Genomic DNA, 18016 nt, shown 5'->3' on the forward strand with positions numbered 1-18016 from the left:
GAGGAAAATAAACTGCAAGCCATATCAAAAAATAATTAATTAAATAAATACTTAATTAAAAATATAAATATTTTGGGTTCATATTTATTTTGGGTATTATATTCGTGTAAGTGCACATACAGCTCCTCTGATTTGTGAAGCTGCATCATTATAAGTTGATGAAAAACTTTCATTATTTTCTGTAAAAATATTTGGTTCCGAATTATTTTCTAAAATTCCATCATTTACGCGATAGTGATTGCAAACGTTGTGTAACGCTGCCGCAAAATTAACGATTTGAGATGCCATCCATGAATCGTAGTGATGCTTACGAGCACCCAGAAGACATCTAAATCGATTTTTAAAAACACCTATTCTTCTTTCTACAATATTTCTCGCTTTTGCATGTATTTTATTATATTTCCCTTCTGGGCTTCCTGAGGGAGGGGTGTTAATAACCATGGTTCTAGGGCATATCCAGCATCTCCTGTACAAATATAAAACGATTTTGATGTTTGAAAATTTGTAAGACTTTTGGGAAATTTTGTAACATAGGCTACGTTCGTAAATGCATCATGACTTGCAGCATAAGCAACAGTAGCAACACTGCAAGTTTGACGTTTGATACTTCTTATACAATTTTTGACAATTTGCAGATACATTTGTTTGCATTTTTGAACGCGTATAATACTAAAATGGAAGTTTTGCTGAATCTAACACTAGACGAAATTTGTGAGCAAAGAAATGATAGATTTTCTTTAAATTTAAGAAAAAGAAGGGTATTGAAGTCAAAAAGAAGAATTTGTAGGTACAAATGTTTGTCTTTTAAAAGACAAAGTATTTATAGAACAAACTTTCGGGATTTTTAAGAAACAGTTTAAAATTTTAAATTATATTGAAGCTTCGAGCATTAAAGCCACATTTAATGTAATACTCGCTTGCGCTATCTTACACAATTTTATCATAAATAAGAGAGGTTATTTTGAACGTATTAACGATGCAATAGCACACGCCGATATGGAAACCAACAATGAAATCGAAGGAATTCAAGATGCACCCGTTGATTCAGATGATATCAATGGAATCGATAGAAGAAACTATTTTACTACTCTGTTTTCATCATAAAAAATTTACTTTACCTCACCTTCCTTTATTTGAATAATTTTTTTTATTACTTTTTCTGATGAACTTCATTTTAATTTTTATTGTTTTCATTTACATTTTTAACTTCGGTCACAACTTTCTTCCACAATACATTTTTTTTCCTTCTACCCGATTTAAACTCGTCCTCCATATTCAACCGTACTCTCATCAATAACTGTGTCTCCGAATTACTGAGATTTTCACTAAAAATTTAAAAATAATAATTTATACAATTATTATTAACATAATTTAACTAAATTTTAATACAAAAATTAAAATAAAACAGTTTTGCACTTACTTTTCGTCAGACATCGTAGTTAAATGCAGTAAACAATTTTTTGATAGAAATTATGAGTGACAACTGATAGAAGTGTTGTCTTTTTGAACGCTTGATTATTGCAGTGCTGCAATATTGGCATTTCTGAACGTTCTGTTTGTTATGCAATCGTCATGATGCGCGTCATGATGCATTTACGAACATAGCCATATATGTACATATGTGTGTAATGGGTTGTCAAAAAAAGTCTTGCGGTATTTTTATTGAATTTTTTTTTTATTGAAATTGAAATGAATTTTTGATGACTCATGTCCAGCTCTTCACCGATGCTACTGCTGCTACTATGCCGGTCTCTTTCGACCAATTCAGCGATTTTATCGCAATTTTTGACGACAGGTCTTCCGGAGCGTGGCGCATCTTCGACCACCTCTACACCAGAACGAAAACGTTGAAACCATCGTTGTGCGGTGGAAATGGAAACTGTATCGGGTCCATAAACTGCACAAATTTTATTGGCGGCTTGAGATGCATTTTTGCCTTTATCGTAGTAGTACTGTAAAATATGCCGCATTTTCTCTTTATTTTGCTCCATGTTTGCGACGCTATAACTTATGAACGACTTAAAAGAAACGACAATCAATCAAACACGTGTTAGCGCGTGAAATGAGCTTTCCAAAAAGGTATAGCATAACCCGATGCGACGAATAAAACTAGAACTACGCGCTTTCAGCGCCAACTAGCGAAAATACCGCAAGACTTTTTTGAGAACCTATTATAATACCCTAAAGCCTGGTGTAAATATTCTCATAAAAATAACGTGCATTGGTGGTATTCCATATGTGGGAATTTTGATTGCTTCCAGGATACTGAGCATTCACAACGTATTTTTATATTATTGTCACGTACATACATATCTGCACATCATTGATTAAGCAACGATTTTAATATGTGTCCCGTCTACACACTTTCTGAAAGAAATCCCTTTTCGCTTCTCTTTTTTCATCGTTACATAATTCAAGGTTTATCCACTGAGGGCACAAATGGGACTGAAGCAATAAAAATACATCTTTTAAGATGCAACAAAATGTTGACTGAGCCATTGGAATATCGAAGTCTTAACCCACTCCATGCTGATAGCCTCCTTCAGCTAAGAAACGTGACCCCGAAGACAATCGATGAAGTAAAGATATAGATGACGATCTTGAAGATCTTGCATTCCTCTCCAGAACGTCGAGGACATACGTAAAGGCCGCCTTATTTAAGCAATAGTTTTTAATAAACCTGTTTTAATAAAATAATTTTAATAAAATTTAACAATGAATTTTTGTAGATTCTTTAACTGTACACTGTTTCGTCCACATCGAAAGGGTTGCTCTTGTCCCTCAGTGATTTTCAGTGAATTTTTAGATCACGCCGGCTTCTCTCACGTTCTTCTTCAAGCAACATAAATAAAAACGTTAGCGGATCCATATTTTGTTCGTAAAATCAATTTGAATGTAAACGATTTCAGTTTTATTAATCAAATTTTAAATTTTTATTCCACCCAGCTGTTTGATAGCAAATTATGCGTATTTGTAGGGGACATTCGTATTCGTAAATTCGATACGTGATTGCGTGATAGGGCAGATAATAAAAAATATCGTGATTATTAATTTGCCCGTTTATTATTATTTTGGTATTTATTTTTGTAATAAGAGGACATGTATATAAGTACCTTTAACTGCTTTGTTAAAGAAAATTGCAAAATAAGCTATAACTCTAAAACCATTTCTTGCGTTATTTAACGCTTTAACTCTTACTGAAAAATATTTTATTTATTTTGTGAACAGATAATATGGATAAGTGACTAAAAGACCTAAGTGATGAGGAAATAAGGGAAATTTTTGACGAATTTGAAGAATTGAGATTGGATTGTGCTGAAATTCCCTCCGACTTAGAATCAATTGACGACGATGCCGAAAATTCTACCATTCATACCATTGTCCAAATTATTTCCTCAAGCAGCTCTATAAGACAGTAGGGGGATTCTCTTGCTCTTGCAAGATTGCAGATTGCAAAAGTCCTATACCGAAATATACAAAGGCACGAGAGCACCCATTGCAGAATCTAGTGATATATGAACGGCTGATTCGGCAATTTATTGTAAATGACTATTGTGCATGGCTATTGTGAATTGGCGCACAGTCTGCATTCATTATAAACAAAAAAACTGTAATAAATCTTTATAATTTAAGTAGAAATTATAAAATCTATTTACAACTTACCTTCCTCAAGAATTTAACATATTTAAGTAGAAATTACAGCTAGCACAGGGTTACAATTATTTTTTTTATGTGTTATTGCACGAAGATAAACATGGGTTTTGGTCTGACATATTTTACAGCCATTGCAAATAATTTTCTGCGTGTGTTTGTTGTTGTACCGTTGCACCAAGAGGAAAATTCTGCAATTCGTGCACCGTGCAAAGGTTTTGCAAGAGCAAGAGAAACTCCCTAGTAATTTTAGTCAATTCATATATTTTGTATAATTTAACGGAACAACCCTCCTGAAAGCATAGAGAATTTCGGCTTGGAATAATTGAAGGGTTCCTATCAGAAACAGACGTAAGTACGGATATGCGGAACATGCAATATTCCCCTGTGTCTACCGAAGATAAAACATGCTTCCAAGAGTTTCAAGTAGTAGTTTGTGTTTTACAGACAATGCTTAATTTCTATAAAATTTTATTATGGTATATGGCAATGTTGTGGGCAACATATGTATGTTTTACAAATGTCATCCATAAAAATACTTATGTTTGAAATATTTAAATTATAATAGACAATACATAAAGTTGCGAGGAAAGTTATATCGAAAAAGGATGAAAACAACAAAACAACCCCGAATTTCGTTGCTAGCGAATCGGAGTACCTATTGGAACTGGGGGAAATCCCAATCCAATTCCATATTTTTTTCACAAAAATAATTTCTTATTTTTCTTCTTCTGACAAATAAATGAAAATTCAAAACAAAATCAGCTGTTACTTAAGCACTGCTTAAGTCTCCCATTTTCAGTACTTAAGCATAACTTAAGTTTGAACTGTAAAACACTATTTTCCTGTTTTATCATAAGTATATCATTAGTATATAAATATTTTCAATGCGATTTAAGAAATGCGCTAAATTTTATAATAATGATTTTAACTAATTTAGGATGAATTTAACGATTACTTTGAATTTCCTTCAAGAAACAATTGTTGATTTCATGTTTTTTCGCAAAACCAGCGTTGCCATATTCGCATTTTATTGAAAAAATGTATTAAAAATTAGTACTGGATACTTCAGAGCTGCATACTAGCACAAGAAAATTTACCGCATCAAATTTTTTTGATAATTTCTTAAGCGTTTTTTTATATGAAGTTTTTACATTTCTTGAGAGCTGGATCCTAAGCTAAACGGACTTTTCTCAGTTACTTGGACTGGAATTTATACAAACAATTCATGAATGTTTACAAAAAAAATTGCATTTATTTTTAAGCCAACATGAAGTGTCCACGTTTTTTGGCCTGACATTCACCACGTGAAACAGAAACGGGTAAAGTACAAAATATTCTCAAAGCGATGCAAATATTTGGGAAAACCTAACTAATTTTCGACCATTGATAGCATTCAATTTTGACTGTTCATTAGATGCGTTTTTTTACGTGGCTGTTTCCAAACCCAGCGCACAAACCTGTGGAGGGGATGTTTCGCCTTCCCACTTTAGCTCGCCTTCAAACGGATGTTCTTAGGCTACCCAGAGGATAATTGGTTAAAGACCGGAAGTCGTGAGTTGCTTGAGCTATATGTAAAAGGATCGTTTCTGGCCACTCCCAAGTTAATGGCGATCAGAGAACTTTCCTCACTTGCGTGAACTTATACATATGACTCCATCCTCTAAACTCCCTTTCGTGTGACTTCTTCAACCGACTTCTGGAGTTCGAGCTGCAGAACTAAACAGAGAAGGTACCAACAAGAGTGTAAAACTGCTGACGTATGCTTATGATATTGATATCATTGGCCTTAACAACCGCGCCATTAGTTCTGCCTTCTCCAGAATGGATAAGGCAGCGAAGAAATGGGTCTGGTGGTGAACAAGGGCAAGACGAAATATCTCCTGTCATCAAACACTCACTGTTGACAGTCATAACTTCGAAGTCGTAGATACTTTCGTCTATCTTGGAACCAGCATTAACACCAACAACAACGTCCAAATCCAAAGTAGAATATCTCTTGCAAACAAACAGGTGCTACTTTGCATTAAGTGAATTCAATTGAGAAGTAAAGTATTCCCGTCCTGTTATATGGTTCAGAGGCATGGACAAAGACAACATCTGATGGGTCGACGTATCCAATTTTTGGAGAGAAAAGTTCTGCGAAAGATTTATCGTCCTTTGCGTACGGCGCATATCGCATTTGATGGAACGATGAGGTGTATGAGATATACGACGACATTGACATAGTTCAGCGAATTAAAAGGCAGCAGCTACGCTAGCTAGGTCATTTCGTCCGAATGGACGAAACAACTCCAGCTCTGAAAGTATTCTGCGCAGTACCCACGAGGGAAGCAAAGGAAGAGGAAGACCTCCACTCCGTTGGAAAGACCAGGTGGCGAAGGACCTGGCTTCGCTTGGAATCTCCAATTGGCGCCACTTTGCGAAAAAAAGAAACGACAGTCGCGCTTTTATTAACTAGGCTATAACCGCGTAAGCGGTTTCTACGCCAGTAAAAAAGAAAAAGAAGAAGATAGCATTCAATAAGTTGCATGAAGTAAGTGGGGTTTAAAAATTTCCATCGCCAACGTGTATAAGGTCTATAGCTCAATTGGCCAATTTATTAGAAGGTTGATTTTCTTTTAACTTCTTTCAAAGCGTTTATCAATCCGTGAAGATTTTTCGCAAATAACTTGACGGCATAAATTCTAGCAGAATACCTTGTAGTAGAAAGATAGTGAAGTGAGTTGGGTATTTTGGATTTCAGAATATTCAACGTTCTGTGTTGCTCTTTAAAATATTCAAACATTTTTAAACATCACCAAAAAAAGTTAGCATTAGGACAGCATTCAGCCGAGTCGACTTCACATGGCGAAGGAACGGTATACAAATTTTTACTTTGGATTTTGTGCTCCCTTTTTATTCACCGCTCATATTACTACCATTTTCGTAGCCTGTTCACGGTAATCTTCTAAATGTATTGTAATTTTTCAATGTTTTGCAAATAACTAACATATTGGTTGATATACTTATGCGGTAAATGAAAAGAATGCCACGTACCAACTTCTGTCTAAATCGGAGTTCTTGTAATATTCGTGCTGGAGCACAGGTGCCCCTGGCTACTGGGATTCCCTGTACCAAATTACAGTTAATTTAGTGCTTAGTTATGGCACTTCATAGGTTTTCGGTTAATGACGATTTGTGAGCGTGGCAATGGTCCATTACGCCCATCTACGAATTGGTAATTTTTTTGGTACTAAGAAACCTGCATACCAAGTTTCATCAAGATATCTCAATTTTTACTCAAGTTACAGCTTGCACGGACGGAAGGACAGACAGGCAGACAACCGGATTTCAACTTTTCTCGCCACCCTGATCATTTAAATACATATGTATATACAGTGGCGGATTTGCAGTCCTAGCCGCTCTAGGCCCCAGGCCATGTGCCGCACCTTTCTCAGTACCCATCATTATAGACTAAAGACATAATTCATGAATTTACTTTATTCCCAATTTTAATTGATTCAGAAAATTTTTTAACAAAAAGCTAGCGAATAAAGTTAGTTTATAATATTTTCCGAGATTTCAGGGATGATTGGACATTTAAATAAAACATTTAAAAATGGTTTTAGGTTTTGTTTTTGATAAAACAATAGTTTTACTCGTACAATGTGTTACAAAACTCGTCTGTACTTAAGCGCAGCAAAACCATTAATTAAATCTTCGCAATCCAATTTGCTTAAAAAATCAGCTTCTATGTTAAGCAAAGCAAGATCTTTTACTCGTAACCTCTGCTCCGTCATTGTTGTGCGTAAATAGTTTTTCACTCTCCGCAAACAAGAAAATGATCTTTCTCCAGTACAGTTACTGCCAGGTGTACACACACTCATACGAAGAGCAATATCCATGTTTGGGTAAATGGTTTGAAGACCTTCGGTTCGTAACCATTTCAACGAACTGACTGCACTCTTTCGCTCCTCATTTTTTATGCTGCAGACGAAAATGAAGACAAGCGAGTTATAAACGTAAAATCGTCTTCTAAGTCAGTAGAATAAATCATTTGCAATGCCTAGGCCTTATCTTCGACTTCTGAGATGTTTAGATTCGTCAGGTTGGTAATAAAGTAAAATTTATTGTAGAGTAATTTATAAGCATCCCGACGTCTTTTCAGTTCTTCTGACAATGTATCAATTACTACCAAAAAAGTTTTTATTCTAAAATTTTCACAACTATTTTTTTGTTGCATCTCTTGACCTGTATTTGTTCCCCCAGGAAGCAGCTTACGCTTTCGATTGCGTCGAAAATCTTTTTCGTATTCCTGTACGAAGGACAGTTTTTCGCTTTTTTTTCGAAATCATCGAAATTCTCTCTTGTTTCGCCAACAAAATGTATTAAAGCCTCGTACAGTTCTATGACAATGGTAATGTCAATTTCCACACTCTAAAGTTTTTTACTTGTGGCGTTAATGCGATCTAGTAAACATCCCCAAAAAACAGCCATGAGGGCCGTTTCAAAACGTTCCAGTTTCAAACGAATACCTCTTGCTTCGCATATAACGGTTCTCTTCTGTTGTGTGTCATTTTCGATGGTGACTAGCGCTTTATGGATTTCATTCCAGGATTCGCTTAAACTTTTCATGCGTCTGCACGAGCTGACCAACGAGTTGTTGATAGACTTTTGACGGTGAAATGGTTTGAAGGAGTTCCCAACGCTGAGTTGTCGCTGCAAAGAAATTGTATAACTCTTGGAGTAGAGAAAAGAACGAACAAGCCTCTTGGCTGCTTTCAGCTGCACATTCACCTACTAAATTCAGCGAGTGTACTGAACAGGGAACATAGTCGGCAGGGGGTAAAATTTCCTTTATTTTAGCTTGCAGGCCGTTATAGTTGCCTGAAATGTTAGCTGCGTTGCCATATGATTGCCCGCGGCAGTTTGAAATGTCAACTCCCAATTCAGTTAAAGTTGAAGTTACAGCATCTGTCATTTGTTGTGATTTGTGGCCTGTGTTTGGAATAAACTTGAGAAACCGTTCTACAGGTGATCCATTAGGCAGGACATATCTGATTACATAAGTGATTTGGTCTACGTGAGATATATCCGGTGTCGAGTCAATGATCAGGGAAAAATATTTTGCTGTTAATATTTCCGTTACAATTGTTTCCAAAACTTTGTTTCCCATAAGTCGAATGAACTCTTCGCATGTTGTTGAAGAAAGATAACTCGTAAATCCTGAGCCTGCATTTCCATAACGTGTAATGTGTTTGGCTAAGAACGGATCGAACTCAAAGATAAGCTCTAAGGACATTAAATAATTTCCATTGTGGATTGATCTAAATTTTTTGTCGTGTCCTCTGAAAGGCAAACCACGTGATGCAAATGCTTTTACACATGCAACTACTCTTTTCAGAATGTTTTTCCACTAATTTATTTCTTCATCTAATTGTCTTGTTAATGCGCGGTCAATGCGACCTAATACGTTGCTTCTTTCTTTCATATGCAGAACAGATAATTTGTGAGTAGGCGAATTCTCATGAGTTGACACTCGATGATATGAATTTTTGCAGTCATTGACCTTCTTTTTTGTCGAACTGACTCTCCCCGCCATTAAAACGCACGCAAGGTTAATTTTAACCTTGAATAACTTTTAAAGGAGTGAGTATATCAAAAAATTGTCAAGACTTTTTTGTAGAGTATTCAATTCTGTACAAGAATATGACCTTTTTATTCCTACAAACGAGAAAGCTCCAGAGAAAACAAAATATTCGTAAAAAGTGGAAAAATCCCATGTAATTTCAATGGGAAATGTATCGTGTTTGGGGCAAGGTTTATAATGAAAATTAAGGGCTTTTTATGGTCTGATATTTGTTTTTAGATGTAAAACTAAAAGTTTAGGGGGCTTCTCGTCAAAAATAATCAAATTGGTAAATAACGGACACCCTAATATACATTTATGTATATATTTATATTAAAACTATAATACTCTGGCAACTGGTTGCAAGAGTATAAAAATTGAATATAATCCGTGTACCTGTGTATGTGTACAAAAGTTGCTGTAGACTAGCAATAACTTTGTTGTTATTTTATTTGAAGTAATAACATATTCTTACATAAATTTTGAACACATGTTTATGATTTGAAATGTATTTTTTTCATTTATTAATTATGTTAACATTTTGCGTAATTGAGATAGAAACTTTCTATCTTTTGAGTTGGATCAAACTAAACACAGTGTGCTAGGTTTTACGAAAATCAGTTTAGGAGTTGTTGCAACAAATCTGTAATACCTGTAGGTTTTATTACATAAAGAAACGAGCCAGATCTACACATATCTCACGGCTAATAAGGTGGGCTTAAATTATTTGGGAATGTAATGTTTGTTATACATTCATACATACATACGTATGTAAAATAGTTTCAATGATTACGGAATGCCGCACGCGCGTAGATTGCCGGTCAGAAATGTACAGTGGACCAATAAAGTTTACATACACCTAGTTCTATTAAATTACGAAACGTTTATCTGTTATAAAATGAATAAATTTTGTGCTTTTTTATATCCATTTCAAAAGATGTATATTTAACAATAAATTTAGCATATCAAAATATTTTTTTTTTCACAAATAAAAAAAATTAATGCCAAAGCTAAAAATGGGCATAATTTATATCAAAAAAGCTTACGTACACCAATGATTATTAATATAAAATAAATAAATTACACTAGTTTTAGCGGTTTTTTGCCTACATTTTGTTGTTATTATTGTCCCTAGACATCGATGTATGCTCCCCACTCAATTTCTAGAATTATTTCCAGATATTTTGACTCACTACGTCCATCATCCAGCTTTTTGGCCTTATTTTGATGAAATTCGATGTTTTCGAATACGATTCTCCAAGAAGTTCCAGATATTTTGAATAGAATTAATGTATGGTGATTGCAGGACCCATGGAGTTATTTCTAATTCCATAACAACCCTGCACGTACAAGATAAGACGGGTGTTTTGGGTCGTTATCCTGTTGTAAATAGAAGTGGTCGCTATTAACAGCCGACTTAAGCGCACTTAAAATTTAAATTTTTTTCGTTCAGATTCATATGCTTACTCATTTTTTTTACTAATAAAGTCCAATTGTCCAACCTCAGATGATACCATATACCCCCAAACCATAACATTACCCCCACAGTGCTTTACCGTTGGCAATAGATTTTTTCTTTGTGACTCCTCAATGATCATTCTCCACACTTTTCGTGATCTATTCGAACCAAATATATTAAATTTAGATTTGTCGGTGAATACAATGTTTGGGTTAAAATATCCGGAAATAATACTAGAAATTGAGTGGGCAGCATACATCGATGTCTAGAGACAATAACAACAACAAAATGTAGGCCAAACATCGCTAAACTATTGTAATTACTTTTGATTTATATTAATAATCATTGGTGTACGTAAACTTTTTTGATATAAATTATGCCCATTTTTAGCTTTAGCATTAATTTTTTTATTTGTGTAAAAAAAAATATTTTGATATGCTAAATTTAATGTTAAATATACATCTTTCGAAATGGATAGAAAAAAACGACAAAATTTATTAATTTTATAACAAATAAACGTGTCGTAATTTAATAGAACTAGGTGTATGTAAACTTTATTGGTGCACTGTAAGTGTTATCTGTTCAAAGTTATGGTCAATGCCAACCTCTACAAAAAAAATGTAAGGTGTGAAAATCCGCAGTCAACAATTCAGTCATTGGTATGACTATATCCATATGTAGATACGAACAAATATATACATATACACTGTTGATATACATATGTATGTATCTACACTTTTCATTAATTATGGCGTGAGTTTGTACAAGGAAAAGCATGCAAGAGAATTCGACTTTACCAACCTCTCCGTATACACATGTTTATATTGTGGTATATTCATACGCAAACTTTTAGGATATGATTTTCAACTTGAAATTTTCTTAACGCTTGGTGGTTTTTGTATTTCATACCTTCGTACTTTTATTTTTTAAGTGTCGGTTGCTTAACAATAATAAAATAATATATATATTATATATACATACATACATATATGTATATATATATGTACCACCATTATTTGGTCATCAGCACAACGCATTCGCCAAGCGCTGGAAAGTAGTGCATCGTACAAGCTATAGCAAGTGCTCAAACTAGTAAACTGTGCTAGAATATCTTTTATACGTAACACATGATCAATACTGTTGCGCTTCTTTATTTGATAGAGAAGTTCCACTTCCTGCTATTAGAAACTTTTTAGTAACCTCTTAGTTTCAAGCGTTATGTTTTCTTTAAACAACTATACTTTAGTTCAAGACAAGTTTTGAAATAAATGAAAAAGTTTGTGTTTTCATTTCTGATAGGAATTTGTCACATAATTGTCTAAAATGTGTAAAAAAGCTTTATAGCATTGAATACTGCGGTTACCACCTTAATAAGATGTACGCATACTCTCTTGTATCAATTCAATTCGATAACTGTGTTTTTTCATATAAATTTTAGGAGTACAGCAAGCAGGAAGAGACGTTAATTGCTTTTAAACTATTTTCCAATTTAAATTCAGTAAAAGGAACAGAGCGCACAGACTAAGTTCTTCCGCTTCCTCTCATCTATAACTATTCAATATAAAATCAACTTAGACAAGTAAAACAGGGCTAAGTTCGGGTATAACGGAACACTTTATACTTTCCCGTTTTGCAAGGATCAAAGTCGGGGAAAGTAACTTCAGGTGTTGACAAAACTTTATATTAACAAATAATATCAAAGAATTTAACATTCATTTTTCGAATAAACCCGAATGTATTACAATCAAACTTGGTATCATATTAACTTATGTAAATTATAAGTCGTAGAATCATTTTATTTCATTCCGATCGGAAGTATGTTTAGTATAATAAAATCAAACTATTATAATTAACTCAAATGGGATATAAGGATATACATATGTAAACTCAACCGAAAGAGTTAAATTTAATATACGAGGTTTGTTCGAAAAGCATTGTAAATTTTATATTACTTACGAAAGTGTTTATATATTCATGAATTTTGTCATCTTCACAGGAATCAACCCAGACATATTGCACAGCTGCCAGCGTTTTCTCAAATCTTCAGAGCACTTAAAAAATTAACTCAAACCAAGCAAACTAACTGTCAACTAATTAACTAAACATTAAAAATGACCGACCTTGTCAGTCAGCTAAAATAACGAAAATATGGTATATGGAAGCTTAAATATCACGTATCCAGTATACGTTGTAAATAAAGTGGCCCGTACCAAATTACATTTTTGTATCTTAATTTGTTGTTGTAGCCCTTTCTAGTTTTTTGATTAACGATTAATTAAAATGCAAAGAAACTCATTTGCAGAGTTGCATCAAGATTACTCAGTTATTACATGCGATTTGAGAGATGTGCACACAGTCATTCGCAATTCAAATCGTCTCCTTATTTTATATACATATGTAGATATACTGTTAGGTGAACAAAACTATTTCACTCTGTGATAACATGTGGCGAGAGTAAAAGAATTGGATCTGTCTAATTTTGGTGGTGATGGTTTTAAATGCTATACAGTTGGGCAACTAGGCGAATTTACTGGAGCTCACAGTTATTATTTATAATTAAGACATTCCTCCGCCAGTAAAGAGGAATTAAGACATTTATTTAACGCCATTGTTCGAATGGTCACATGGTATTTGATAGCGTATTAAAATAATGTTAGACGCAATTGGTACATATTATAAGTACTATGATTGTAAAGAGCAAAAGAAAAAATTATTGTACTCATTTACATGTGAACGCAATGTCGAAGGTAGACCTTGACTTCAAGAAAGCAAAAAGAGTTGGTTACTTCACTACAATTGAAACCAATAAAATGTAACCATTACGTAGTTATAATACTACAAAACAATATTGTACATTTTAAATGCAGCGGAAATTTAAATTCGTAATCGCCCATACATATACATTAGGGTGTCCCAGCCAACAAGGGCGAAATTTTTTTTTTCGAATTTACTTACGCATACCAGCGATTTTTTTTATATTTGATCCCAATAACTCAAATAATAAATATTATTGCGATTGAATAACGATAACCCGTGCCGACTTGACGTTAAACTTGAAATATGAAAGTTAGTATGGAAGCTTTCTAGGGATTGCGGATTAAAATATTTATGTAGTCAGTAATACACCGTTTTACATATATTTTATATTTATTGAGTATTTATAAATAACATTATATTATTATTTACTAAATTTTCTTTTCAAAGTTTTCTTTTTACAATCCGGATATATCTGTCTGTGTTCTTGAACGCAACGTAACAAAAATTGCTTTTGTTCCTCGTCGACGGTGATTAAGCCATGAAAGTCTTGCATTAACGGTTAAGCGGTATCGTTAACTTTTCTCAGTGTGTAAACCTTCTTTTTAGCATATTGGAACGAAGCATTATTTGGCCATGTAGTGGGAGACTCATTAAGAAAGCTATCATCAACTATTTTAAGTCGATTGAATAAAGATTTGCTTTTTATTGAAACAAAGTCATCGATGTTTTTCTCTGAAATAAAATGTGACAGTTAACATAAAATAAAACAAGTAAAAACTAAAATTATTGACTCTCATACTAACCGTAAAGTGGACCACAAAGTTCGTCTTTCGATGGTATGTAGCGTTTACCGTTGGCCGATGGACATTCTTTAGTTAAGTTAGCAACTATCTTTACTTTAGTTTCTTGGTCAACGTCATCGTCAAATAGAGACAAGACAGACACTTCATCTGTCAAATACCATAAATGCTGGCAAAACTTTTGTAAAGCTGCCTTTGAGATATTTTTATCGATTATTTCGTAAGCCTTCATGGCTTTTAAAAAGCATAAGTCATGGAATGGTGCTTTAACAGCTAAAATACATTGCAGCCAAGGCTTGACGTAGGATGTCACGATGAACAGGCAGACGTCTAACAAAGCTGCCTTATCCTTATTTGAAATTCGTAATTGAGAGCTAAGTAATGAAATTTTTAATGAATAAATTGCTCTTGCCATCCATCGGGTTTGGTGCATTGCCCCTGGAGGCCGGATTCTAATTTTTTTCTGTGTATCTCCGCCAAGAAATATTATTGAAAGCTCAATTAATTCTCGATAATCATCTCTAGCGATTTCATTAGTCAATTCAGCTTGGTAAAATGCTAATAGTTTATCAATTTCTGATCTACTCAGGCATGATAACTTTTCAGTACTGACCTGTATTTTCCGGGAATCGATATTTTTCCAGTTTTCTCGAAACTTTTTGAATAAAGGTATATCGGGTCTTGTAGTTACCTGGGGAATTTTAGCTTAAAATACACCTTTTAATACCAATTCGTAGATATGATGACGGCAAGCAAAAATAAGCATCTCTCTGTCTAATTTCTGCTCTAGAAGCACACAGGCCCCATTAATACGACCTGTGTTTGAAGCCGTTGTATCACAAGAAAGGATCTGCACTTTATCTTCAAGATTCCAGTCAATGATAGAATTCCAAACTGCCTGTGCCTGTTCGCATCCTGAAGAACTGTCTAATTTTGGCACAGCAATGAGTTGTTCTTTATTATCATACGAAATAACTATTGGGAGACGTTCTTCTTTAGATTTACGTGTATCTAAAGCCGGTAACAGTTTTCCATCCCAGTGAACAGTTACACTGCAAGTGCCTCAATAGTCGCTTCAATAATAAACACAGAATGTCGCATACTTAACTGACACCTATCTAATGCAGCCACTAATTTTGGAGTATGAAATTTTTTCCTATATAAGTTTTACTAGTACCGGGCTGTGTCGTCTCAGTTGGAATGGACAGATTTTCTTGTAGATCAATTACTTCAGAATCGGAAGATACATTTTCTTGTAGGGGCACAGAAGATGATGTCGAAGAAGTTAATGATGAAACATATTTAGCCTGCCTCTTTTGCTCTTCAAGGTTTCTAAGACGTGACTTCTCCTCCTTTTCTGTTAATTTTTTGTCCACTCTAGCCAAGTGACCAAGTCGACCTGGTTGTCTCTGTTGCTGCAAGAAGACTCTATCTTCATTTATCTTTATTAACTGTAGCGCATCCGCGTGTGCAATATCAAACAAGTTATCCAAATTTGTAACAAACTCTTGTCGACGCTGCTCAAAAACTGCTTGTGTTTTGTTTGCATTTTTTTGTAAATCTCGCCAAACTTGGTACAAGGTTACCAATTTCTTAACACAGTTAGGAAATGATTTAATCGGTATACGTGCCTTTTCCCAATAGATAATACACTCACGAATAGTAAGGTTAGCACTTTCATTGACACTTAAATTCACTTCGCGAATATTATAGAACAAAACTGAAAGTACTTGTCCATTAGAGGGAAGTTTTGACCCTGTTATTTGATGTTTGACGTCTCCTACTAAAAATATTCCCTTTTTATAACTACGTAATTCCACTGACATGTTGACCGAACAAAGACAATGCGTTTACTAATAAAATAAACAAGCAATAACAAGCTCATCGATACATGAGCTCTCGCGCGCCTTAGTATTCAAGTACCGACATGTTTCGATGCAAGTTGGCACGCTTTACCGTAGTTCTAAATAGACGAATTGAACGAACGAATAGAATTTGAGGGCACAATAGACCAAAGGTCGCGGTGCATTCCTCATGTATTAATCAAATAGACGAAACTTTTTCATAATTAATTATACATTATTTAAAAAAAAATAAGAGGGTATGCGTTGCAAAAATCCCAAAAAAATTTTTTTTTGGGACACCCTAATATACATACATACATACAAAAATAAATTTACTTTAATTAGATTTTATAAAGTGTGATGTTAAAATTGTCTTTCGGCGTTTGGTCAGACTTATTTATATATACATACATATACATATAAAATTTAAAACCGCTATTTTTTCACACACCCCTATTAAGTGACAAATTTATTCGTGTAATTTTAACGTAGGCTTGCTTTTTTTGGGTTTTGTCATTTTATTCAGAAAATTAAGCAACGAGTGTTTGAAAATTTTGAAGTTATCGGAAGTCAAGTTTCCTCTACACCAAGTCAATAGTATTTATACTTAAATCTGATCCTCATTTTTATAGAAAATGTGAAACAATTTGCGTTTAGCAAAGACAGAAATCTGTTTTAGTATGACGCGTGTATCAATCATCAGATCAAATTTAACACTGACTGTCAAAAAAAAATTACATTTTCACTTATTTTAATAATAATATTTTTTATGGGCTTCAAAATAGGCTCCTGAGCCAATGCCAATTTTTAATCTAATTTTCCATACACTTAGTATAAATCTCGGCTAGGTTGGTTTTAAATGCCTTTAGCAAATTTTAGTTTCTTCGGCTTCGGCTCACTTTTAGAGCGTCATTTGCTATATAAGACATATTCGTAAATCCACTTTTTGTCACCAGCAGTTTTGCGATTTTTTTATTATTGTTGGATTAATAATTACATTCTAAAATTTAGTCCTTTTTAATCTAATTTTTTTTAATCCAAATTTTAACTCCCTTTTTAGGATTGAAAATGTAATTTTAATTCCAAAAGATTTAATGTTTAATTCAATATATTGGATTTTTTAATTAAATTCTCAATTTCAAATTCTGTTAGCAGAAAATAACATTGCAATATGAAGAAAAAGCTGTTAAAGCACACGATATACATATGTACATTAGGGTGTGCCATTTTGAGGCAACCTTTTTTTTCAACTGAAAAACAGGACCAAAACTTTCGAAATGTGTAAAAAAAAGTCACTCAAAAGATGAGCTCTTAATATTAATGCCTCTTTCAAATTTTCTGTTTTCCATATAAATTACATGAAAAAAAAATCATTTTGTTTTTGTGGTGGTTATTGTACGGAGGTTATTATATGTGCACGCGATGGCTGCCAGTAGGGATGGTAAACTCGATTCCGATTCTACTCGAAAATCGAGTTTTCTCGTAAAATAATCGACATAGATAAATCAATTGAAAAATAGTGAGCTTTACAAAATGAGCTCGAAATGTAAGAGACTGACATGCGATGAAAATATTATATATTTTTTTTGTAATTTAATTTCATTTACACTATAATTGAAATTAATATATAATTTTTTTTAATTGAAACACGATGTTTCGTCGGTGTATCACTTAAAAAACCATAAAATCGGCCGTTTTTGTATAAGCACAGAAAAAGCAATTTGTGTTTTACTCATTAAACGTAATAAATTAAATACTATAATTATAATTAGATAATATAATTTAGTTTATTTATGCTTACTAAAACATAAAAAAAACTAAATTGATATACTAAAGTATATGGTAAGTAGTACGAGTGTATATACAAAAAAGTGCAGTAAAAATGTTATTGTAA

At 33.6% G+C, this 18016-nt stretch overlaps 1 protein-coding gene across 1 annotated transcript in view; it reads right to left on the bottom strand.

Moving 5' to 3' along the window:
- The window catches only part of LOC126763631 (peroxidase), a 132654-nt gene that overhangs the window by 104786 nt on the left and 9852 nt on the right, over positions 1-18016 (bottom strand). The gene's annotated exons all lie outside the window — the stretch shown is intronic.

Source organism: Bactrocera neohumeralis, chromosome 2 (assembly GCF_024586455.1).
Source record: "Bactrocera neohumeralis isolate Rockhampton chromosome 2, APGP_CSIRO_Bneo_wtdbg2-racon-allhic-juicebox.fasta_v2, whole genome shotgun sequence".
Taxonomy (NCBI): domain Eukaryota; kingdom Metazoa; phylum Arthropoda; class Insecta; order Diptera; family Tephritidae; genus Bactrocera; species Bactrocera neohumeralis.